Genomic DNA, 26,443 nt, shown 5'->3' with positions numbered 1-26,443 from the left:
GAGTAGAACACACATCCTCTTGCCCTAGCCCCCCTCCACAGGCCAGAGGTCAGAGAGGAAGATGTCCTACATGACAGAACATGAACTGAGGCCTAGACACACACACACACACACACACACACACACACACACACACACACACACACACACAGGCCAGAGGTCAGAGAGGCAGATGTTCTACATGACAGAACATGAACTGAGGCCTAGACACCCACACGCTCGTTATATAACTTCAAAGACATCAATCCTCTCCAGTGAGTCCACTGAGCTTCTGTGTCCTCTTTAAATGGTGATGCCTTGTCCAACCCCCTGCAGCAGCACACTAATAATCCAGCTCCTGAGACAGAGTCGGAGATTGTTTTCTCCCTATAGATGTGCAACTACTAACTGCTGTTATTAGCAACAAGTGGTGAACCTGTACCGAGTGCTGACCACATTTGAAGTGTATGTATGTGTGTGGGAACACACGTTCCTCTCTCTGCTTGTTCCACCATGGAGGAACCACTATCAAGTATACACTTCCAGCCTTGTGCCCAGCCCTGCCCTTCTTCAGTCCCTGCCCCAGATCCAAGGGTAGCTTATCTGATGGACTCTCTGGGAGACACACTAGGCTTGCTAGGCCAGGCTCCCCTGGTGCAGAGCCAGGTTGTCTGTAGAAAGCCGCCATCCTGGTGTTATCTGCTCTTGCCACCTGGTCCTACAGTGGGGCAGGCTCCCGACAAATGCCATCTGCATCCAAACAAGTGACTCTCCTGGTTCCAGAATAGACAGTGTGCAAGCCCCAGGTCCAGATCTAAAGCCATTTCCTACCATAGACTTTCACATATGTTAAGCTCACTTAGCCCTCATTCGAGGCCCTGGCTCGGAGAGGCAATTAAGCAAACTGTCCTTGTCGACTGCTGGTGACAAGCTCTGTGAAAAGCACCTAGCTTTCGGTTGGGTCACACCTCTGCTACCTGTGATATTCTCACCCATATCTGGTGTTGGTTACCCAATCAGGCTGTGGCCCAGGCACTCCCTGGGAGTCGCCTGAGTCTTAACAAGCTGATATGTTCTTCAAACCCACACTCCACCCCTCCTCTAAAAAAACAGGATTGATTAACAACCAAAAACTCAATGTGACTTCAAGTTTACACAATCCATTTTCTTAATTTTGTTGTGTGTGTGTTCATTTTTTAAAATTGAATATCAAAATAAGTTGAGCTTCTGACATGAGGTTTAGAAAATAAGAAAAATTTAAAAAGCAATAAACGTTTCCAATATGCATATTTGGATATGGTAATGGGCATATATATTTACTTGGGGTGTTTAGTTATTTATTATATGTATGAGTGTTTTGCCTATATGTATATAAATACACTGTGTGTTTATGAGGCATCCACGGAGGCCACAAGAGGAAGTCAGATCTCCTTGGAACTGGAGCTGCAGACAGGTGAGAGCCACCATGTGGGTGTTAGGAACTGAACCCAGGTCCTTTGTAAGAGCAGTAAGTGCTCTTAACTCCTGAGGCAGCTCTCCAGCCATATTTGGTGGTTTTTCTTTTGTTGTTGTTACATTTATTTATTTGTTCATTCATTCATTCAGTGTCTGTGTGTGTATGTGTGTGTGCACGTGTATGTGTGTGTGTGTGTGTGTGTGTGTGTGTGTGTGTGTGTGTGTGTAGGCACAAAAGTGGAGGTCAAAGGACAACTTTTGGGAGTCAGTTCTCTCCTTCCACCATATGTGACTTGAACTCAGCTCATCAAACTTGGGAGCAAGCTTGCAGGCTGAGCCACCTCTCCATCCTGCTGTGCACATTTAAACAGGTGTTTATCTGCACTGGGGCCTTGGTGAGGAGTCATGGGGGAGCAGCCCCTACCACTGTGTGCCTACAGAGCCTCCTGGCAGCGACTGAGCTCTGACAATCTCCACCTTCCTCCTGGGCTGGCTCAATGCAGGCGTCAGGCCAGCACCCAGATGCCCTCTCCCTGGGAAAAGCTCTGATCTGCCTACAGTGGCCTCACATGTGCCTGGATGACAACAGCCCCACAGAGCAGCTGGCTGCGGATGACAGTTAACAGTCTGGAAAAGGCTGCAGCTTGTCTGAGGTTTCACAACAGGTCTTAAGGACAAGCTGGAGTATGAAGCCAACTGCCTGGTCTTTAGATTCAAGGCCGCCTTGAGGCTCTGGTCTGCCAGAGACTGGAGCAATGGCCATAGCAGCAGGTATGGAGACAGCGCCTAGCAGGAGCCAGCACTGTTAGAAATCTTTCACGAGCATTAGCTCTTATGTCTTTGTCAAACACACAGCGAAGTGAGCATCACTGTCCCTTGGTGCCTGCAAAGGACACCAAATCTGGGCATGGCCAGAGTCCCTTGTGAACAGTAGTGCAATGTGGATAGCTGGAGCCCATCCAGTGCGCCTTGAGCTATCACTACTGTCACCCTGCATCACTAGGAACTAATGACAACTCCACAAAGCCTGCCCACAAGACAGTTTCCCCCAAACACACCAGCTCTACAGCTAGGCAGAAGTGAAAGCCCTAACTGAGGGGTGGTTAATTCTAGCTGCCAAAGTGACAAGATCACCTAGGAGACCAGACTCTGGGCTTGCCTGTGAGGGATTATCTAAATTGGGTTAATTGAGGTGGGAAGAAACACCCTGAGTAGGCAGCACCAACCCACAGCCTGGCGTTTCAGACTGCAGGAAAAGGAGGAAGCCAGCTACTTTCTGACGGCAGATATAATGTGACCAGTCGCATAAGCCGCTGCTCCCATAGTGTCCCCACCATAGCAGATTGTATCCCTTCAAACTGTGAGCCAAAACCCACCCCGCTTTAAGTTGCTGTTTATCCAGAATTCTGTCATAGCAACAAGAAAACAGTGACAGCACAATGGGCAACCTGTGGCCGTCACCTGCACAGGTACTGACACTGACTGGTACTAGGGGTGCAGAGGCATGCCCAAGGTTACACCCAACTAGTAAACAACAGCAGACACAGACATCCTGGGGATGTCTCCAGCCCCCAGCACTCTGTTCAGTGTTGTGTCGGCCCTAAGCACAGGCCCAGACGCTGAGCTAGCGCACATGGGACTCCTACCTTATCAAGGGGAGCTGGGTTGTGGCCCAAAAGACACAGACACTGTAGCACAGGTCAAGAAAGCCAAGCACTTTCCAAACTGCCCAGGTGGTCTGTGGATGATGCCTGGCCTGGGCATCCTGGAGCTTCCTCAGCCCAAGTGCACATGCAGTAGCTCTGTCCATTGTCAGCTGCTGCCAGGGAGGTGCCTTTGGCCGAGTAAGGGTTCACTAAGGGCTGCAGAGGTCCCTCACTAGGCTAAAACTGAGGAAGCTGGCTTTTCCCCTCTGTAAAGGCCCAGGCTTCACAGGGAAGCAGAAGCCCTGTCGGCAGCCCACCCCCCCTTCCTGGTGCAGTTTCAAGGTCCTGCTTCCTGAAAGTGTGACCCCAAAGAAGTCACCAAGGATCTCACTCGGAGCTAAGCCCTACTGAAGTTCCCCAAAGACAACCCTCTTATCAGCCATTTCCTGAGTGTTCACTATGGGCCAAGGTACATAAACGGGCGGGGTAGTCCCTGCCCAGGAGGCTGTCTATATGAGTCCCTGTCTGTTGGCCTCAAACCAGTTGGAAGAAGAACCTAGGAGCACCCGACACTTAGAAATGACTAGTGTCTTGGGACACCCCATGAGTGCATATTGGAGAGTCATAGAAGGCCGAGGAGGAAAGCAAACTGAGAAATGTCCCTGGTGGAGCTGGAATGAGCTAACCAGATGCAGACCCTAACTACACTCAGCCATTCAGCATCTGCCCTGCGCTTTTTCCCATACAAGTGTTTGTGGGGTCCTCACACCACCCCAAGAAGCCATAACCACCACTATCATCACTTTCCTGGTTCAGAAATTGAGGCTCAGAAACAGTTTCAGAGCTGGGACGTGGAGCCCGAGGGTGCAGTGCTGAGCCACATGTCATGATATGTGCTCGGCTTGATCAGGCAGAATGGGGGTACAGACCAGGAGGCAGGACGAGCCTGGCGGAGGGCACTGCTCAGCCCATTGGACTGACCTTGGGCCTTGTATGTGTGTGCTGCCTGAAAGCCAAGTAATGGCTGGCTGACAGCAGGGCCCGGAAGAGATGCCCAGAGAGGACTTCTCTCCGTTCCCATGTGGACAGGCCCGAGAGCTAGCCTCTGTTTGTCTCTGCTCTTCTCAGCTGCTTCTGTGCATCAGCCTACGTGTGTCAGCTGCTAACAGGAAGCTCACTGTGGTGCTGGGGGAGTCCCAGGAGTGAGTCAGGAGTAAGTCAACTGGACAGACCCCAGCTGGACCCTGAGGGCACTGGCTTCAGGGAGGCTCCTCTCAGCAGGAGAGCATCAGCAGCTGAGGGGAGAGGAAGGACATATCTAGACCACTGGGCCCTGTTTACCTCTGGGCTTCCCTTTCAGGCTTCTCAGACTCATGCTGGCCCTTTCCTGTGATTAAACAGGTCACCTCCCCAACCCCATCCTGTTCTACAGAGGGGTCCAGGCCAAGCAGCCTGGGTTCTCCACATCTATACCCCTTCCGCCAGCTGCCTCTTGCAGAGCCAAATCCCGGCTGTTTGTTGCTAGTGATTATATCATGGCTACAACCCAGCTTCCCACAGGGCAAAGGAAGTGGGCATAATGGTTTAGAGAAGAGGCTAAGGCTAAAGTCTCGATGCAGGAGAGCCTGCAGGCTCCAGACATTTTAAATCCAAAGCAGTGATCATGACCTAGGCCACTGGGTAAGGCGGCGGTGTCTTGGGACACCCCCTTCCCCAGTGAATGAAGATCAGACCCTACTTGGCCCTCAGATGAAAGAATTGGGTCCCCAAGGTGAAGGAAGTTGCCAGTCAGTGGGAACTTCCTCTTCTAAACTAAGGGGATGCCCCTGCATGTCAGACTTTAGCCCCAGGGAACCAAAAGCCATTCCTTGTGGGAAACTTGTGCCCAAATGGTTGACCTCTCACCCTACCTTCTCGGGGCTGAACAGGGAATCCTGGGTACTCTTCCTATCCACTCTGATCAGATGCCCACTGCTGGTTGGCACAGGCTCCCCAACTCAGCCCAGACCTCACTTCTTCACTCAATAGCCTTCATCTTCCTGTGACTGCCACTCACTCAGTGTAACCACTTTCATGAGCCCTAGCTGGGCCCCATGGCAGGGCAGGGCAGGGCAGGGCTATACCCCCGCGCCCTGCTGCATCACCCTTGACCCGCTGTCTTTTCTAGCCTGTAGCCTCCTTCCACCGAAAGTCCCTAGCCTTGTTAGGTCATCTGCCCCTGTATGTCTGGCGCACGCGGTGTCAAGCTTTACATCCCTCCACTGCTCTCTCTAACCTTCGGTAGCTCTTCTCACTCTGTGATACAAGCGCAAGGTTTCCTTATTGGCATTCAGAGCCTTCTGGGGTTCATCCCCCCACGATCTCTGCATTGCCCACCCTAAAAGCCCAGCTGCAGCTAGACCAGTGTTTCTTGCCCAGTGTATCATTTGGGGGTCAAATGACCCTTTCACAGGAGTCACCTAAGGCCATCGGAAAACACAAGATATTTACACTACAACTCATAACAGTAGCAAAATTACAGATATGAAGTGGCAATGAAAGCCATGTCATGGTTGGGGGTCACCACAACATGAGGAGCTGTATTAAAGGGTCGCAGTGTTAAGAAGGGTGAGAATCACTGAGCTGGACCAGCAACCCAGCCATTTCCCCAGAGCTCGCTCAACAGGTTGGCCTTGCCTTTGAGCATCTTCCTCTGCCAGAACACTCTGCCCGAACTTCCCAGTCCTGAAGGCCCCAAAGGCCCTTCTCATCCTTTCTTTGACTATCTTGTGTCTCATTCCCTGATCCAAGTTCCTTCCCAGATGCTGAGAAACCCAAGGTGAGGGCCCAGTGTCGTGCTATTGCTTGGCATTCAAGGCACAGAATGGGAGTGGTGGTGGGAGGGGTCTCTTTCCACCAGTGTGGCTCCCTCCTCACGGCAGCAAATGCTCAGCTAGTGCCACCGAAATGCTGACCCTCAAGGAGCAGGGAGTGTCGGACCAAGCTTAATCAGGACAGAGGAGTGCAGGCAGAAAGTCCTGCCCATGTCTCATCCCCATCCCTAACACTGGCTCTGGCTCTCCAGAGTCTCCTCACAGATTATAACACACACACACACACACACACACACACACACACACACAGCACCTTCCATGCCTCCTGTGCCCATTCTGCTCCCACAGACCATTTGCTCATCCTACCCCAAACTGAGCCTACAGCCACTAGAGCTTCACAGCGCCCTGGGACTTGCCTTGGACTGATACTGGCTGTAAGAGAGGCTCTCCAGGCAGGGAATGGGTGAGAGTCTCAGAGCGGCTCAGGATGAGGGCAATGCTAGCCAGGTCCCTTCGAGAACACACATCTACATCCTCAGCTCTGTTGGGTATGCAGTATGGACTCTTTTGGGGGTCTTTAAATTCAACACTCATCAACCCTATGCAATGAAATGAACTCAGGCGCTCTTTAGTTTCAGCCCTTCAAACCAAGATGAACCCCCAAAATAAGTAGGTTTATTTCCCAGAAGACAGGCAACCTACCACCTGCCCACTGACATCACAGGAGCCTCTCAGTGAGGTTTCTGGGCCCCCAGTGTCTTGTCAGGCTTTGTGCACACGGTTTCATTTAGTTCTTTGCTACTACTGTTAAGTCGTTTCCCCCAAAGTCACAGATGAGGAAACTAAAGTTTGAAGGGGGAGTGGAATTTTAGTTGGCTGAGTCCCAAATCCTTGACACCGCCAGGACCCAGGGACCCCCACTACTATCAGGGAGCCACTTCAGCACAGGTACCTAATCCTGGGCACAGCAGGGAGCTCCAGGGCCTGGCTAGATTCTAAGCAGGTTTTGTAGGGTTTCTCCTTTTACTTTCCATTCACCCCAAAAGTGCTATTCCTCCACCAGCTCACCTGGAAAAGCCTGGCCGTTTCCACTGCGAGTCCGGCTCAGTGGAGCGCTCACAAGTTAGAAGAAAGGAAAGAATGTTAATTGCTCTACTTTGGAGTCCTGTCGTGGGACTCAGTAACTCAAGGTGACATATCAAGTCATTTTTCTCAGTGGCATTTTGCAGCTGAGGTCTAGCTACGCAATCTGAATGCGGGTGGCCTCCCGCACCGCAGTGCCTGTCACCTGCTAGCCCTTACCTTCAGGGGCTTTGGTGAGAAAGGGCACTCCGGGAGCACCGGCTCACTTCAATCAACTTCCTCCTTCTGGAACCCGAGTAGCTCAGGGTTGGGGGCAGGGACCGGCCTAGGGCCACAGGGCTGGTTGTGGCGCAGCTAGAACTAGGGAGTTCGGGACTCAGAGACGAATGATCTTTCTCAGCCACTAACTGCTCCGGTCTGTTGCCAAGCCAGCCGCGAAGGCTGCAGAAGTTTGCTTCCAGTTGTCCCGCCCCACTCCAGGCCCCTCTTACCTGCTGTCTCTATTCTGGCTATACGCTTTAAGTCCGGCTTCTTGAACTGGCGCCTCAGTCAGCGTCTGACTGCGCAGCTTGGTTCAATCCTTCCACTCTTCCCCGCCACCCCCTCCCAGAGTCGGTCCACAAGCTCAACGGCCTTGTGAGGCCACGCCACGCCCCCGACACCACGCCCTCGACACGCCCCCTATACTGCTCCTTTGGGGCCTGCGGGAGGTAGCACCAAGCTCCGCCTACCATGGCCTCCTGGTCCAATCAAACGATCACATCCTGGGCTGCCCTTTGCCAACCCTCAGCTCCGCCTCCAGCCCTGCAGTTTGTCTGCAAGCAGCGCTCTTTCCTGTCCACTAATAGCCTGGAGGTGAGGCTATGCGCGGTTTGCTCCGCCTGCTTTGGGCCTCCAGAGGATGAAGCCTGCCCTGGAACCCAAGTCTCTGCATTGTTTTCTGTGCCCTTCCAGCCTCTAACAGCCCTGCATAATGGTCCTTTCCCCTGCAGTCTCCCTCATCCTTCCTAGGTCCCTCCTAAGCCGCTGGCGGTCCTCCTAAACCCTTAGCTCAAGCCCTTTCTCCAGCGGTCTACCCCAGGGCCTCCAACAGGGAGGCCACGCCCATTTCTGCCCCTCCCCAAAGGTTCTCTGCTTCGCCCTGATCTTGTTCCCCCTGGCAACCCCTGCTCAGGGCTGCAAGCCTCGGGCCCCCACGCTGGCATTCTAGGACCTGGCTTATCCTGTCGCAACCCGGGAATGGCGTGGGAGCGTTCACGTTCCAAGACTAGGACTCCATGTGGAGACTGCCAGGACCCAAGCACTTTTTGAAAATACTAACAGCTACCAATGTTTGAACCCTTGCTGATTAGCCAAGAGCTGTGATGGACTATTTTCCTTCAGCCCATTTTACAGATGAACAGCCCAAGATTTAGAAAGATGAAGTCATGAGCTAGAGTCTAACAGCGTAGTCGCCCTAGCTTGCCTGGATTTTGGCCCTTGAAGAAGTGGCCCAGGCCAGCCAGCCATGGCACAGCAGGTCGATGAGGGCGTAGCAGGAGAGGGTTGAAGGCCCGAGTCCTCCATGGCTGTCTTCTCCCTTTAGAAAGTGGGCTGCAAAGATCTCCAGAAGTCTGCACACCCTACCTTGCATGTCCAGACTGTGGACGAGCCTCAGGCATGTTGTCCAGACCCCTTAACCTGTGCGCTGGCAAAGCTTGCAGCTGCAGGCATTTGCATCTGAGAGTAGCCGCTGTGGAGGGTATGAAGGAGCCTGCTTCGCAGGAACCCAACGCATAGGGAATGCTGGATGGCCAGGGGTTGGCAAAAGCTCTGTCCTCACCCCCAGAAGCGCCACCACTGCCTGGGAACTTGTTAGGAGTGTGTTTGGAGTTTGAGACATCCCAGAACAGAGTGAGAGACTGCAGTGGTTTGTTTTTTACAAGGTTTCCAGATGATTCTGAGTTAGCTTTGAGTTTGAGAGCCACTACTTGGAATAGATAAACACTTAGGGTCTAAGACTCACAGGACCGAAGTAAACCTGGCAGCTGTGCAACCCAGGGCAAAATAAAGTACTTAGAATTTGCCTGTAAGAACTAGAGACTAACATGCTAGGTGGTGGTGGTGGTACACACGTTTAATCCCAGCACTTGGGAGGCAGAGTCCGGACTAACAGCCAGGTATGATGGCTCACACCTATCCCAGTACTCAGGGGGTAGAGTCAGCAGGATCAGGAGTTTGGGACCAGCCTTAGCCACACAGCAAGTTTGAGGTACTACATGGGCTGCATGAAATCTTATCTAGAAACAAAAAAGAAACAAAAGATAAGTAACAAAATTATTAATGCTAATTCTGAGGGTAGCCCTTTGGAAATAAAATTTTATTTACTTTTGACTTGGTTTTTTGAGACAGGGCTTGTGCAGCTCAGGCTGTCCTCAAATTCTGCTCCGCCTCCAGCTTCCTGAGTGCTGTGCTTAAAGATATGAGACACTGCTCCTGACTTGGAGATGAAAAGAGATGGCGTTCACTGAGATGTTGACTGAGGTTTCTGTCCAGTCCAGTCCCACAGCCGTTCAGTCCCAAAGAAACTCAGAGGCCTACATTAATCATAAACTGGTTGGCCTATTACTTCAGGCTTCTTATAACTTTTATAACTTATATTAGCCCATAATTCTTGTCTGTGTTAGCCATGTGGCTTGGTACAGCAAGGCATTCTCATCTTTCTTCCTCTGCATCTGGGTGGCGACTGCAGACCGACTCTTCCCTCTTCCTAGAATTATCCTATTCTCATTGTCCTGCCTCTACTTTCTGCCTGGCTACTGGCCAATCAGCATTTTATTAAACAGGTACAAGAAACAAATCTTTACAGGGTAAAACCATTGTCAGAAACCTCTGTCAACAAATGTCACCCAACATGAGGCAACTGCATCCACATAAAACCTGAGAGAGTTTGGGAAGGAATTCTAGACACAAAAAGAACAGAGTTAAGCATGGCCTCGTGGTAGCATTTTCTTGGGTGTGCTCTATTTGCTAGAGGAAAGCACATTTCATTTAAGAGAGATTTCCTGGCTCAGCTTTAGCTGCAAAAACCTTGCAGCTCTTTTAAGAGGTCCCACCATGAAACACTTAATTGGTGTTGATGAATAGCCAACTGCATGCTTTTTGGTGGTGGCAGGCACCTTGAAACTTCATAAAGTTGTGACAATAAACATGGTCCCAGCCAGTACCTCTGCCATGAGGGTAGACTCTCAGAAAGCTAAGGAATAGGGTGTATCTAGTCATCAAAGCCACAGCTTTAATCCTAGCCATGTTGCCTAGCAAATTAAAAACTCTTGTGGTCAGAAAAAGAGATGTACAGTAAAGATAGATTCAAAGACAAAAAAGTCTCTAAATGGTTTACAGTGTGTTTTAAAATATATGTAGGCTTGGGAAAGAAAAGAAAAAAGACAAAGTCCTTAAAAAAAAAAAGAAAGAGTAGTCAGGTGTGGTGGCACACACTTTTAATCCTAACACTTAGGAGGCAGAGGCAGAAGGATCTCTGTGAGTTCAAGGTGTGGTGGCACACACCTTTAATCCCAAGACTAGGGAGGCAGATCTCTGTGAGTTAAATGACAGCCTGGTCTACAGAGTGAGTTCCAGGAAACCAAAGATACACTGATAAACCCTGTCTCAAAAAACCAAAAATTAAAAAGAAAAAGAAAAATAAGAGAGTTTAAAATAAAGCCACATAAAGATAGAAAATACACAGAGAGTCTGGATACTGTTATTGTGTTGTCTATGAATTGTTTGAATGCTGAAGAAGAAGCAACAGCTGCTAAAAGACATTTGCTTATAAATGCTGCTGGATTAATCTAAGATAGGTATTTTGAAAATGCCTTGACTTAAAAATGGGAGTCAAAAGATATGCTACTTTGGGGAAGAGGTTTTGTTTTTGTTTCCACAGGAAATGAGAGGCTGTGGATTCATTCTGGGCTAAGTAAAATCAAGTTTGATCAAGGAAACCCCAAAATCTCCGGTAGAAGATGGCCAGATGATCCAACGTTTCAGAGGACTCTGTTGGAATTTCCTCTGGGTTCTACATCCAGAACAGTCAAGACTGCTAGCTGAGATGATCAAGCCTCACAGGACTTTCTAGTCAGGACTTGACTGTAATTAAAAATTTTCCTTAGGTCCCTATAAGATTATCAGCACTCCAAGTCAGAAGGAAGCAGCCTGGAACACTATGCCCACATCCCCCAAAAATGCATTATGGGTGTTTTTCTTTGTTTAGAGTGTTGGCTACAAGTCATGTGGATAATGGTAAGGAAGAAAGCTAAACAAGGAAGATTTGATTCAGAGTTCTTGTTTTGAAAAAAAGGGATGGGGCAAGTGCTGTCAGACAATGGTTTTACCCTGTAAAGATTTGGTTTTTGTACTTGTTTAATAAAATGATGATTAGTCCACTAGTCAGGCAGGAAGTATAGGTAGGGCAACCAGGCAGGAAGTAGAGGAGGGGCAATGAGAATAGGAGAATTCTGAAAAGAGGAAAGTCAGTTTGCAGTTGTCACCTAGACACAGAGGAAGCAAGATGAGAATGCCTTGCTGAAGAAAGGTACCAAGCCACATGGCTAACACAGACAAGAATTATGGGCTAATATAAGTTATAAGAGTTATAAGAAGCCTGAGGTAGTAGGCCAACCAGTTTATGATTAATGTAGACCTCTGTGTGCTTCTTTGGGGCTGAACAGTAGCAGGACCGAGTGGGAAAGAAATCTCATGCCAACACCTAGAGTTCAGCCTGGTGTGTGGACTAGCCAGGTCTGGTGGTATAAGCTGAAGTCCCAGCACTTAGGAGGCAAAGGCAGGAGCATTATGAGTTCAGAGTCATCTAGGCTGTCTCCAAAATGGGTAATGAATTAATTAAAGGATTTATGTACCTGAGTTTAGGAAACAGGCTGGAGAGATGACTCAAGGGTTATGAGTGCTTGATGCTCTTCCAGAGAACCAGAGTCCGGTTTCAGCACTTCAATTGGGAAGACCACAGCAGCATGTAACTCCAACTCCTACCCACCTAAAATCTTCTTTCTGCTTCTGAGGCCACCTTTGCATGTGCAGTATGTACACACACACACACCATGTAAATAAATAAATAAACAAACACACAAATAAATAAAAATAATCTCAGGGACCTTTCCTGAGACAACAGCCATTTATTCTATAAGATGCCAAGATCTTATCAAGTTCCCAGACACTGTGGATGCTACCAGTGCAGAGACACAATGAGAGACTAGGTATGTTACTGTGTCCTGGGCTGGGTGCTAAATCTTGACCCTGTCCAACCTTTGCCAAATGACCATAAAACACCATTCCCTCCCATCCTGCTGGGGGTTCTGCCTTGATCTCCATGATAGGATGTTTGTGATGGTGATTCACAGACTGCTGCTATGTGACAAAACTTTTACTGGGGTGACCAACACACACATCAACTCACCGCAAGCAGGGAGCTCACAACAGACCAAAGTGTGAATGCCACCAAAGTCCAACTTGGTGAAGCAATGAGTTTTATTGGGGTTACTTACTGGAATATGGGTGAGGGGGTTACTTACAGGAGCAGAAATGACTCATAGACAGCTGCGTTACCACAGCCTACCCCAGCATGAGTGAATTTAATTGAGGCTGGCTTACAGTTTCAGAGAGTTAGTCCATTATCAACACAGCCCATAATATGAAGGCACACAGGCGGACATGATGTTGGAGAATTTGCTTAGAGTTCTCACATCTGTATCCATAAGTGTGTGGGCACCCAAGGAGGCTAGAAGAGAGGGTCTGATCTCTTCAAATGCAGTTTTAGACAGTTGTGAACCATTAAATTGTGGGAACTGAACCCAGGTCATCTACAAGAGCAAGTACAAGCTTTTAACTCACGAGTCATCTCTGCAGCCACTGGGAGTTTATTTGTAACAGATATTCCTGTGGTCTTTTACTAGGCATTTTGTCTGTTATGAACCATACACCAAAGTGAATTTACGAATATCTCTAAGACAGAGATTTCAAATATCCAGCCTTTATGTAGTTACTGCAAAGCAGCCTGCCATCTTTGCAGTAGATGGTGGAGACCATTATCCACAGTCCTCATGCTCCTGTGTGAGAGCCGCTGCATAGCAAAACCAATATAGAGGAGGCCCGTGCTGTGTGCCTTTTGCTGGGGAGACAAAACGAATGTCACCTCAGTTCAGGCATCCACAATGCCAGACCAAAGGAGCAGATCCAGCAGTCTGTGTTGTAGGGAGAGGGCCTGCTTGTTCTTCCTGGCCACCCAGCTAGCTAAGCCCTGAAATAACCACAAGGAAATTATATTAATTAAATCACTGTTTGACCCATTATCTCTAACCTCTTATTGGCTAACTCTCACATCTTGATTTAACCCATTTCTATTAATCTGTATATCATCACGTGGCAGTGGCTTACCGGAAAAGATTCGGCATGTCTGTCTCTGGCGGCTCCATGGCATCTTCCTCTTACTCCACCTCTCTTCCTCCCAACATTTGGCTCTGTCTTCCCCACCTACCTAAGTTCTGCCCTATCAACTAGGCCAAGGCAGTTTCTTTATTCATTAACCAATGAAAGCAACACACAAACAGAAGGACCTCCTACACCATATCTGGGTGAACCAATGGGTCTCTTGGAATTACTCCAGGGAGCATAAGTGACCGCAGGCAGCTACAGCATCACCCAAAAGCCCTTCAAAGCAGGAGTGACATCTCATGAAGGCTGCATCCCTGGACTCCCAACAGGCTAACTGCTCCACCAAAGAGTCTCTCCTCTCCCTAACAAGGTTACTGTGTAACTGTGGGGAGGGGCCTTGAGAATTCTGGTCATTGTAAGGCCCACAAGCCTTGGACACTTCCTTAGCTTTCTGAGTCTTCTGAGCCTCCTTCTTCCCTTTGAGAGGGAATGTTTCAGTTCAGAGGAAACGGCTATACAAACTCCCCTCAATGATTTCATGTTCAGATCACCATCCACCAGAGGTGGGTGGGAAACAGGAAGAACAGCCCTCACACTAATGGGGGTGGAGTACACAATAGCAGGTTAAACAAAGCACTCTCCAGCCAGGGTTGATCATGGTACACAATCTCAGCACTCTGGAGAAGACAGGGCATCCTGGTCTACATAGGGAGTTTCAGGCCGTCAACAAAATAAAAATCTCTAGTAGACCTTCCCCGCCCCCGAAAGCCTGTGGTGGGGACATAGACTTCTATTGTCAGCATTAAAAACTTGGAAATTGCCAGAAGGAGGTAGTGCATGCCTTTAATCCCAGTAGTTAGGAGGCAGAAGTGGGTGGATCTCTGTAAGTTCAAGGCCAGCCTGGTCTACAGAGTGAGTTCCAGGACAGGTCCAAAGGTACATAGAGAAACCCTATCTTTTTTTTAATTTATTTATTTCTTTATTAATTAAAAATTTCTATCTTTTCCCCACCGCCGCCTCCCCTTTCCTTTCCCCTCTCCCAGTCAAGTCCCCCTCCCTCTTCAGCCCAAAGAGCAATCAGGGTTCCCTGCCCTGTGGGAAGTCCAAGGACCACCCACCTCCATCCAGGTCTAGTAAGGTGAGCATCCACGAAACTGCCTAGGCTCCCACGAAACCAATAGGTCCAGTAGAATCAAAAACCCGTTGCCATTGTTCTTGAGGTCTCAGTAGTCCTCCTTGTCCGCTATGTTCAGCGAGACCGGTTTTGACCCAGGCTTTTTCAGACCCAGGCCAGCTGGCCTTGGTGAGTTCCTGATAGAACATCCCCATTGTCTCAGTGTATGGGTGCACCCCTCGCGGTCCTGAGTTCCTTGCTTGTGCTCTCTCTCCTTCTGCTCCTGATTTGGACCTTGAGATTTCAGTCCGGTGCTCCAATGTGGGTCTCTGTCTCTGTCTCCTTTCATCGCCTGATGAAGGTTAATATTCAGGAGGATGCCTATATGTTTTTCTTTGGGTTCTCCTTCTTATTTAGCTTCTCTAAGAACCCGAATTATAGGCTCAATGTCCTTTATTTATGGCTAGAAACCAAATATGAGTGAGTACATCCCATGTTCCTCTTTTTGGGTCTGGCTTACCTCACTCAGGATGGTGTTTTCTATTTCCATCCATTTGCCTGCAAACTTCAAGAAGTCCTTGTTTTTTACTGCTGAGTAGTACTCTAATATGTATATATTCCATACTTTCTTCATCCATTCTTCAATTGAAGGGCATCTAGGTTGTTTCCAGGTTCTGGCTATTACAAACAATGCTGCTATGAACATAGTAGAGCATATACTTTTGTTGTATGATAAGGCCTCTCTTGGGTATATTCCCAAGAGTGGTATTGCTGGGTCCATGGGTAGGTTGATCCCGAATTTCCTGAGAAACCTCCACACTGCTTTCCAGAGTGGTTGCACAAGTTTGCATTCCCACCAGCAATGGATGAGTGTACCCCTTTCTCCACAACCTCTCCAGCAAAGGCTATCATTGGTGTTTTTGATTTTCGCCATTCTGACAGGTGTAAGATGGTATCTTAAAGTTGTCTTGATTTGCATTTCCCTGATCGCTAAGGAAGTTGAGCATGACCTTAGGTGTCTTTTGGCCATTTGAACTTCTTCTGTTGAGAGATCTCTGTTCAGCTCAGTGCCCCATTTTATAATTGGGTTGATTAGCCTTTTACAGTCTAGTTTCTTGAGTTCTTTATATATTTTGGAGATCAGACCTTTGTCAGTTGCGGGGTTGGTGAAGATTTTCTCCCAGTCAGTGGGTTGCCTTTCTGCCTTAGCAACAGTGTCCTTTGCTTTACAGAAGCTTCTCAGTCTCAGGAGGTCCCATTTATTCAATGAGGCCCTTACTGTCCGTGCTGCTGGGGTTATACGTAGGAAGTGGTCTCCTGTGGAGAAACCCTATCTTGAAAAACCAAAAACCAACCAACCAACCAACCAACAAACAAAAAACCCCAAACTTGAAAATTTCACATTAACATTTAATTATGTATCTTTTGGTGATGGGAAAAAAAGGGCCAAGTATCTTGATGTGAGTTGGAACTGAGCAGCTGCTGGACAGACCTGGGCTGCAGTTGATAGACCTGGGCTGCAGTTGATAGACCTGGGCTGCAGTTGATAGACCTGGGCTGCAGCTAGACAGACCTGGGCTGCAGTTGATAGACCTGGGCTGCAGTTGATAGACCTGGGCTGCAGCTAGACAGACCTGGGCTGCAGATGGACAGACCTGTGCTGTAGTTCCTCACTCCAGTTGCAACATGCATCCTGTAGGTGGCCACACACCAGGCCCCTGATGCACCCCATTTACTTGACTTCTTTCTGTCCCCTGCCAGGCTCCTTTGGGGACATGAGTTCCTATGGAAATCCATGAATACTGGTTGGCCTTCCTATTGCTTTATTCAGACTTCTGGTGTGAGATGGCTCTAACCCATGCTGTTTTCCTATCATGTGATCTTGAGCACTGGCCTCCTGAGGTTCCCTCTGTGCTAGTTTCTCCACCTGTGAGCTGTAGCATTTTACATGAACCCTTTTTCCTTCTATAAAAATGAAGTTATATATTGCCCCCTGGTGTCCATAGTTGTCAGTGCAGCCAGTCAAATGCCCTGGAGAAAAAGATGAAAGGTGGTTCGGGAGTGGGGGAGGAGAGAAGTGAAAAGATAAGAGTTTGTGTTTCTGTGTGCGTTGACACCTCCCTGAACCAGTCAGGGTCTCAGGTTAGTCCCTATGGTCAGGGGATCAGACCCCACACAAGGACCCAACAACAGGCACTCTCCCTGTGTCAGGCCTAGGGGCTGTATTCACAAGCCAGTGTGGCTGGTACTGGGGACCTGGTGCCTGGTGCAGACTCTTCACGGAGCAGTGCTGGCCAATGAAATGCAGCTACAGACTAATTCACGGCTCTGCAAGCACACAAGCTTCTGGGGGCGAGGAGCTGGGTCAGAGAAGTACATCAAGCTCAGGATGTAGGGGAATATCCCTACCCACACAACAGTGCTGGCCGGATGTGACCCTGTCGCTGTCCCCCTCTCTGGCTGCAGCCTCAGGAGGGAAGTTTGTAAACGTGGGGAACTGCTGTGGTGATTGCCTGGCCCAGTCAAAGGGTCTGGGAAGACCTTGGAGAGGCACTTGATTCCCAGCATTCATTTCTAGATCCCAACCTGGAGCAGAGTCTGCAGGGGGCAGCGAGGCTTCTGTGTCCACACAGGCATCAGGGAGCCTGGAACTCATGGTTGTTCTCCCGCCACTGTCTTCCACATGCAGTGAAAGGATGACAGGCTTAAGTTTCCATGGCCGTCTCTATCTGTACTTAACTAAGGATTTTGCTTTACGGAGGAGAAAACAGAAGTCAGAGGAAATAATCCAGTCTTGACAAGGTCAAGCAGCTTGACTCTTATGGAGGTGGCATTCAAGTCCAGGCACCTTGACTCCAGGGCCTGTCTGCCATGCCTGGTCAATGGCTCACTGCCCACTGTGACTGGTGTCTTACAGCTCCTGGGTCCCCAGAGAGGAGATGTATGCAAAACCAGTTAGCCACAGACTCCCCGAGCTGTTGGTAAAATAAATCATTTTCTCTTTGGGGAGAAATTCATCTCAGGTATTTTGTTAGAGAAAGAGAAAGAGAGAGAGAAAGAGAGAGAGAAAGCTGACTAACATGGGAGGCCTGATTCCAGCCCTCAAAAAAGCCAAATCAAAACCTTTGTCTTGTACTCCATGTACATTGATCTCTTTCTGCCCTAGGTCCTCCCTCTTGGAGCCCCAGTCTTCTTGTGAAGCAGGGAGAACAAACTCAGCACCACAGAGGAATAGGCAGGTGAATGAGGCACAGCCAAGGCTTCGGGCTTTAGAAGCAGGATGAAGTTCAAAAGGAGAGACCTAATGAGAGTGATGGCGAGGGTGGTGGGGGCTACGATGATGGCAGTGATGGACATGGGCATTTCTGCGGGTGATGGTGGGGATTATGCTGCCTGGGGGAGAAGACAATACTGGTGGCTAGTAATGCCCACAGTGGTAGAGGTGATGGCAATGGTGATGATGATGGTGCACGGTGGTGATGGTGGTGACCACTGTGTTGATGATGGTGACCACTGTATTGGTAGTGGTGACCACTGTGTTGATGGTGGTGACTACTGTGTTGATAGTGGTGACCATTGTGTTGATGATGGTGAGCACTGTGTTGATGATGGTGACCACTGTGTTGATGGTGGTGACCACTGTGTTGATGGTGGTGACCACTGTATTGATAGTGGTGACCACTGTGTTGATGATGGTGACCACTGTGTTGATGGTGGTAACCACTTTGTTGATGGTGGTGACCACTGTGTTGATGATGGTGACCACTGTGTTGATGGTGGTGGTGACCACTGTGTTGATGATGGTGACCACTGTGTTGATGGTGGTGGTGACCACTATGTTAATGGTGGTGGCAACCACTATGTTAATGGTGGTGACCACTGTGTTGATGATGGTGACCACTGTGTTGATGGTGATGACCACTGTGCTGATGGTGATGACCACTGTTGTTGATGATGGTGACCACTGTGTTGATGATGGTGACCACTGTGTTGATAGTGACGACCACTGTGTTGGTGGTGGTGGTGACCATTGTGTTGTTGTTGGTGACTACTGTGTTGATGGTGGTGATCACTGTGTTGATGGTGGTGACCACTTTGTTGTTGGTGACTACTGTGTTGATGGTGGTGACCACTGTGTTGACAGTGATGACCACTGTGTTGATAGTGACGACCACTGTGTTGGTGGTGACCACTGTGTTGATGGTGATATGGCAGGGGTGGTTAAATGCTGGTATGATTATGAGGTACTAAGGTCCTTCCCGGTAAAGACTATGATGATGATTTATAGCATTGATGGAAATAACAGGGATGGAAATGATAGTGCTAACACTGACGATGGTGATGAAGATGTTAATAGGACAGGGGTGGAGATAACGGAGATGGGGCAGTGATAGAGATGGTAGTGGAGATGGCAGTAGTGATGACAAAGATGATGGCGTAATGTGATGGAGGAAGTGATAAAGACATGCTGGTGAGAGCAATATGGTAGAGGTAGGGATGGCCGGGGTGACAGAGATGGTGGTGATGATGGGGACGATATGATAATTGGGGATTAAAGTGAAGCATATGCTGTTAGTGATGGAAAATTGTTGGCTGAGGTTTCTGTTCCGCCAGGTTCCACAGCCATTCACTCCCACAGAAACACACAGAGGTCACATTAATCATAAACTGGATGGCCTATTATTTCAGGCTTCTCATAACTCTTATAACTTATATTAGCCCATAATTCTTGTCTGTGTTAGCCATGAGGCTTAGTACCTTTCTTCAGCAAGGCATTCTCATTTTGCTTCCTCTGTGTCTGGGTGACAACTGTAGACTGACTCCTTCCTATTCCCAGAATTCTCCTGTTCTAGTTGTCCCTCCTCTACTTCCTGCCTAGTCACCCCACCTCTACTTCCTGCCTGATCAGCATTTTATTAGAATAATGTAAGCAACAGGATAAAAGACCATTGTCCCACAGCACTGAAGATGATAATGGTGGGGTGATGATGGTGGGGAAGATGGTGGTGATGGATATGATGGTGGTTGCTATAGAGATGAATAATTTGGTTTATTGATACAAATGTTAGGTCAATTTTGTTATATGTATATTTCTGCTCTTGATTAAGGAACTGTGTTTGTACAGCTCATTTTAAAATGTAATGTATAATTAAGAAATATAGATTAATAGATAATCAACTATAATAGTCAAGCTCATAACCATGTTATTTAGGTTTTCTAGATGTACAGAAATGTATTTCAGATGGATAGATATTCTTCAGATCTTTCAAGGACTACAGAATATGGCATTTGAATGTTTTAATAACTTAGGACTTTTTGTACAATTGGGACACACCTGCTCCTGACAGCACCAATTAATTCAAGAGAAAAATGGGCATCGAAGAGGCTTCTTATGGAGTTTGTTAGTCATTTGGGCAAGAAACTGCTCTTGCCTGGACTGCTTGATGTTATGCTATATGAACTGAATATGTAGGACCTGCAGAGATATGACTGCTGAACTTGCCTAAAGGTGAGATGGTACTTTGGGGTTCCTACTTCATGAAAGAATCTTCTAGACATTTTGCAAGATGCAGAAGAAAGTGACTGACAAACTGCCAATATAGGCAGAACTGCCTTTGAAATTTCCTGCTTCACGGAAAAGTCTGCTGGACACAATGGACTTGTAGGCTGAAGATGGGTGCCCTAATATTACAGAAGAATTTTGGGTGACTGTCCAGGCAGCGAGATGTCTCTGTCACTTCTAGAGTTTTGGAAGTTGCTTATAATGCACTTCCTGTTTATTTAAATAATATTATTTAATATACTTCTGGAGTATTTGATAGATTTGAAGAGTAGAACGTTATAGTTTTCCTTAGTTATAATAAAAGATAAAGTAGGTACAAATAGTGTAACTGTAATTCTTGCTTGATACCTGTTTTTTATGTGCAAATTTACTATGTTAAAGTTAAAACCATCCTTTTTATTTAAACAGAAAAGAGAAAGTGATGTGGGTTTTCCCTCTGTATGCTGTGAATACCATTGGTTAATAATGAAACTGTCTTAGGCTTGCATAGGGCAGAATGAGAGAGGTAGGTGGGAAAAATAAACTGAATGCTGGAAGAAAGAAGGTAGAGTCAGAGAGAAGCCATGTAACCCTGCTGGAGATAGACACTGGAACTTTATCAGGTAAGCCACAGCCTCATGTGATATACAGATTAATGGAGATGGGTTAGTTTAGGATATAAGAGTTATCCAGAAATACACTTAAGCTATTAGACAAATAGTATTGCAAATAATGTGGTTTCTGTGCAATTATTTTGAGAGTCTGGGAATCCGGGAAATAAACACGCTGCCCCTTACAATAGGTGGTGATGGATATGATGGTGGTGATGGATATGGTGGTGGTGATGGATATGGTGGTGGGGATGGATATGGTGGTGGGGATGGTTATGATAGTGAAGTGGATGATGATGGTGAAGGGGCAATGATCGTGGTGGCAGGGGTTCTATTAAAGATGTACATTTAGAAAATATAGGAATGGTGTTGTTTCTGGTAGCATCAACTTGAGTTCTTTTATAGCTCTCCTAGTCCCTCATTCCCTCTGATTACCAGATGACATTTGATTTTCCTCCCAGCTGTGTTCTGGTCGGCCAATCCTGGGTACATAGTACCCATCCATTCACAGCCTGTTTCCTCCTCTGCTGCTTCTGCCTGTCAGTCCCTTTTTATGTCCTCAGTCAGCCACAGCACCTGCCACCCTTGCCTGGTCACTGACTTTTCTGACCATTATCCTCATCTGCAGGAGAGCTGGTGGTGCTGCCTGCCTCCCAAGGGCCATTGGGAGAACTGGATAAACTCTCCGTGTAGGGAGCATGACTTGGAGGACTGCAGATTGCGCTCTTACAGGGAGTCACTTCCAGTGACGGAGGAACACTAGGGAATGTTTATCTTTTTAGTCGGCACATACTATCTGCCTATCAAACGCTCTTACCACCACGTTTTCTCTTCCCTCACCGCGGTGACACATCCCTAACACGAGCATCCTGAGGCAGCCTTCGCTTTGGCTCCACTACGGCACAGTCCACTACGGCTGGCAGGAGCGACTGCAGCTGTGGCGGTGAGATGGGGATGCCGCAGGTCACGTAACGTCTGTGGTGCAGAAGCAGAGAGAAGACTTGCACTGCGCCGGTCAGGGCTGTTCTGTACTAAGTCAGCCAGGGGCCACGCCCGTGGAATTGGCATCGCCACTGTCAGGGAGGCGCTCTTCCTCAGTTAAGCCTTTCTGGAAACATCGTCACAGACCCTTTCCAAAATGAGTCCCTGTCAAGTTCAAGTATAACCACCAGGTGCAGCTGAAGTAGTTGGTCACCTGTTGCCATCACCCCATGCCTCCTGTCGTCCTTCTTCCCAATGCAGCTACCTCCTTCATGTGCACCTCCCTCGGTTTCAGTTAAGGTGGGTCTCGCTAGGTAACCCTGGCTGACCTGGAACTCACTCTGTAGAACAGGCTGGCGTCAAATTCACTCACAGAGAACAGCCTGCCTCTGCCTCCCGAGTGCTGTAGTTGGACTTTACTTTGGGCCACCAGCTCACAAATAATGACACAGAGACTTATTAACTATAAAAGCTTGGCCATTAGCTTGGGCTCGTCACACTAGCTCTTGTGACTTAAATTAACCCATATTTTTATTCCGTATTCTACCATGTGACTGTTACCTCGCTTCCCTCCTGTGTGCCTGACTGGTTCCACATATTGGTGGCATCTCCTGCACCCCCGTATCCTTCTCTGCCCAGAACTCCCACCTAGCTCTCCTGCTTAGCTATTGGCCATTTAGTTATTAAACCAATCAGAAGGAGGCTTATGCAGAGACACATCTTTACGGTGTAAACAAATATTCCTCAGCATCACTCTCAGCCTGTCTTCATGCTTTTAAATGTTAGAGTTCATATGTGAGAGGAAATCAGTGGTTGTTGTCTTTCGGAATCTGACTTATTTTGCACAACATGATGCTCTTCAGTCCTGCTGAATTATCTGAAAATGTCAGAATCTTGTTCTTCAAGACCAAATATAAACTCCACTGTGGGCCGGGCGGTGGTGGTGCACCCCTTTAATCCCAGCACTCGGGAGGCAGAGGCAGGCGGATCTCTGCGAGTTCGAGGCCAGCCTGGTCTACTAGAGCTAGTTCTAGGACAGGATTCAAAGAGAAGCCCTGTCTTGACACAAGCAAGCAAGCAAACAAACAAACACTACATTGTGTCCCTGCACGAATTCTCTTCAGTCCTTGAGCCTTTGCTTTTCATAATCTAAGTATCCCTTTGGAACTGCGGGAAGTAGGGAGGGAGAGGGAGAGAAGGAAGGAAGAAGGAAGGAAAAGAGGGAGAAATCAGCATAGGCAGGACGACAAACAGCAACATGTCATACTTGTAAATGGCCAACAGATGGCGCCCAAGCCCATTTAAGACGCTGTGCGCACAGTGGTCCAGGCTGCCAAAGTGGTGAGATTGTTGCCAGGATAATTCTGCTCCTGAAGTTTGCTGCAGAGCTGTAGAGCGCTGAGCACACCGACTTCTCGCGCGGGCTCTGCTCCCTGAGCCTTCTCAGTTGTGTGACCCACGTAAGTCTCCTGCTCTTTCTAGGATTTCTTTGTGGAACGGGAAAGGCCCGGTCAGGTCTCTCCAGGGTGACCATCTACTCCCACCCACATCCTGTGTAGAAATTCCTGGGTGAGGAACGAAGACCCCACTCTCAGTGAGATCCTCCCTGCTGTGATCCACAGCATCTCCAACAGCTGGTGCCCGGGCTGGTGCGGGTCTGATCAAATGCAAGCCTTCTCCACCCCAAATCCCTACTGTCCTACGTATCCCAGGCTCACCCCCCCCACACACACACAACGTTCCATCCCTCTTACCTTGGAAAGGGTCCCGTGAGGGCCCACAGACTCTGTCCGCCCCACTGTAAGTATATTTGACAGTAGCCAATGGGCTGGGCCCAGGTTCTGCCCGACTGCACCTCACCTCCAAGCTCGCCCAACGCCACTCCCCAGTTCTCCGAGAACGGGCTGGGTGTCTGAGGAGGCCAAGCTGGTGTCTTGGCCAGTGGGATACCAGCCCAAGATCACCAACCACCCTCTCACTATCCTCCCACTGGTAATTAACTCTAAGCCAGACCAAGCTAGGGCCTTGCCCACCATCCACTGATTCCAGAAGAGGGTGAAGCCAACTTCCTGAGGTTATGGCTGCCTGCTCTGTTCATGACTGTCCATTAAACACCCTTTTCCTAGCTCTTCATCCCTTGAAGAAGGACCTGGAAACTCCAGCGGTTCTGAATCTGTTGCCATCAGCTTCCCGTTATGTGGCCTGGAGAAAGTCACTTCCACGTCCTCTCTGACTCCCAAACTCCCTTTTCCCCAGGGGACCTCCAGGATTTGATGAGGCAGCACGTGCCAGCACCTAGTGTACTGTGTGCCATTGGCAGATTCTCTCTCATTCTTTCAAGTGTTTCCAAATAAAGACATGGATATTTCTTTTGTGGGATCCAAGGTTCCTCAACCTGATTCCAGCTTTCCAGGTCTGTACCCTTTGCTATTCTGGGAAGCATCCAGCTTTTTTTTTTTGGGTGTGACATCATTGCCCCCACCTATGTTTTCCCCTCCCTCCTCAGTTTCAGGAGGTGAATGATCATCAGGGCCTTTCGGGTGCTCCAGCATTTGCCAAATGTGTGATAGCTTCTCCTGGTCCAGTGTCCCATTGATAGTTTCTCCTGGTCCCATTGATAGCTTCTCCTGGTTCAGGTCCCATTGATAGTGTCTCCTGGTCCTATTGATAATTTCTCCTGGTCCCATTGATAGCTTCTCCTGGTTCTGTTCCCCATTGATAGCTTCTCCTGGTTCGGTTCCCCATGTGGTGGAAGCAGGCCCAGGATCACTCCCATCTGTGCCCCTGTGTCTTCCACCTCCCGTGTTCTAGCTGTACCTCCCTCTTTTCCTCTGCCTGTGTTCTTCTGTATTAAAGTACCTTCCTTGTTGACTGGCAATGAGACCCTGTGACCCTGCTCTAAAGGTTCTGGGTGTCAGCTTTAAAAAAAAATCTGTCCTCTAACTCTTTAAGGTTGCATGCAGATGGGGAAATTGAGGCATAAGGAGACTTAAGTAGGTTTAAGGTCATGCTACAAATCAGTGGTACAGCCAAGGTTTCAGTCCAGGTAAACTGGCTTCAAATTCTGAGATTTGGGGGAGCTAAGGCAAAAGATTGTAATCCCAGAATGTGGGAGGCAGGAGGCAAGAGGCAGGAGGATTGCCATGAGTTTGAGGCCAGCCTGTACTACATAAGGCATACTAGATCATCCTAGGCCACAGTGTGAGGCCCTGCCTGGGACACAGAAGGCATTGGGTGTAGTGATGCACACCTGGAACCCACACTGGGGAAACTGAGGCAGAGCTGAGGCTAGACCGCTCTACAGTCCAGATCCTGACTGACCAACAGTTGATAAGCAGATAATAAAATCAAGAAGTCCAAGGAGACTCTGGGGATTCATCCTAAGCACAGATCACTCCCCCACTTCCTGGTCGGTGCTACCAGGCTAACCAGGAGCTGCCACTCCTGTAGATTGTCACTCAAGGAACTCAGCCCTGGTCCAGCCAAGGCTGCTGCTGCAAGAGCAGCACCTGAAATGCTGCCACCTGGTGATCACATTCGGAACTGCACCATTCCACTGTGGTCGGTCGGTTGTTTTTTTGTTGTTTGTTTGTTTTTGTTCCATTTGCACTGTCAGGCCTGATCTCAGTAAAATTAAGATCTAGCCCCACCATTGAGCCACCCAGACTCTCTAATAACCATCTGCAAGAGTGCAGGTGCTTACCACACCCACCCGATCCTCTTGCACAGCTCCAGCCCTGACACCTGCCCACTTCTCCAGAGCATGAGACACTCCCTCCAAGCCTCTGGTGAACCTTCTGGCTCCTTCTTAGCCAGTGTCTGAGCCATTTTCTGAGGGTGGAGACAGGTTAACCCTGGAGCCCTAGGCTGGCACCGCACCAGCCACCTCATTGTTAACCTTTCCTCCTCCCTTACAGAACCCCACAGCACCGGGCTTCTCTCTACGGCTCACGTGCACCAGGTTGGTGCCTGACCCAGGGCCCTTGCACTGCCTGTACTTCCTTCCCTCTACAAAAAAGGCCACACATTGGGTGTCTTCTCCAATGTCATTTATTTAATAAGTGTATTTTATATATCATTTATGTATGCGTGTGCACAGGTGTGTGTGTATGCACACACACTGTGTGCACCCACATGTGCAAAAGTCAGAGGACATAGTTTTCTCCTTGCACCATGTGGATCAGCTACAAACAGATTTGCCAGTGCATGACTGTCATTGATTCCTTTGGTTGGTCTTGAACCTGGCATGGTCCCAGCCCCCAGCCACGCCTACTAATTGACTGGATGGATGGAAGAGGGAAAGAAGGAAGGGATGAGTGAAGGAATAGGAACAATGAAAGGAAGAATGGAAGGGGAGGGGGAGAGAAAGGGAGGGAGAGAAGGGAGGAAGAGGAAGTGAGAATAGAAAGGGGTAGGAAGGAAGGAGAGGGAGGAAGCAGAGGACGAAGGAAGGAAGGGGAAAAGGAAGGTCATTTTTCTCTCCTTGAAATCCATTAACCCAGCTAATCAGAGATGGCTCCCAGACCTGATGACCCATCAGACAGAAAATAGAGATCCCCAGGCCCTCACCTTTAGACCATAGTGTGTGTAGATGGTACAACTGTAGGTTGTTGGTACAAAAGATACGATGGACATGATCAGGCTGTGTGGTTTCTGGAGTGCACACCCCCATCTCTCAGATGAGGAAACTGAGGCCAGAGGATGGCGAGGGACCTGTTCCAGGTCCTGCAGTCCACGTGGCTTCTCTGCTCCATCTTTGTTGGACACTGGGGAGGGACAGTGTTTGTTGGCCGCGT

General features: G+C 48.6%; 1 protein-coding gene across 2 annotated transcripts in view; it reads right to left on the bottom strand.

Annotated features, from left to right (window-relative positions):
• The window catches only part of Cd82 (CD82 molecule), a 279,488-nt gene that overhangs the window by 38,106 nt on the left and 214,939 nt on the right, over window positions 1-26,443 (bottom strand). Inside the window, exon 1 of one of the 2 annotated variants that reach the window (XM_050146889.1) lies at window positions 7,468-7,620. The exons of the other annotated variant lie outside the window; for it this stretch is intronic. The gene's annotated coding sequence lies outside the window, so the exon portion shown is untranslated. Of the gene's footprint in view, window positions 1-7,467; window positions 7,621-26,443 lie in introns of those variants that run through there. 2 annotated transcript variants of the gene reach the window in all.

This window comes from Alexandromys fortis, unplaced genomic scaffold, assembly GCF_014885135.2.
Source record: "Alexandromys fortis isolate MF-2015 unplaced genomic scaffold, M_Fortis_MF-2015_v1.1 scaffold_12, whole genome shotgun sequence".
In the NCBI taxonomy this organism is placed as follows: Eukaryota; Metazoa; Chordata; class Mammalia; order Rodentia; family Cricetidae; genus Alexandromys; species Alexandromys fortis.
This window is presented reverse-complemented; position numbering and strand designations above follow the sequence as displayed.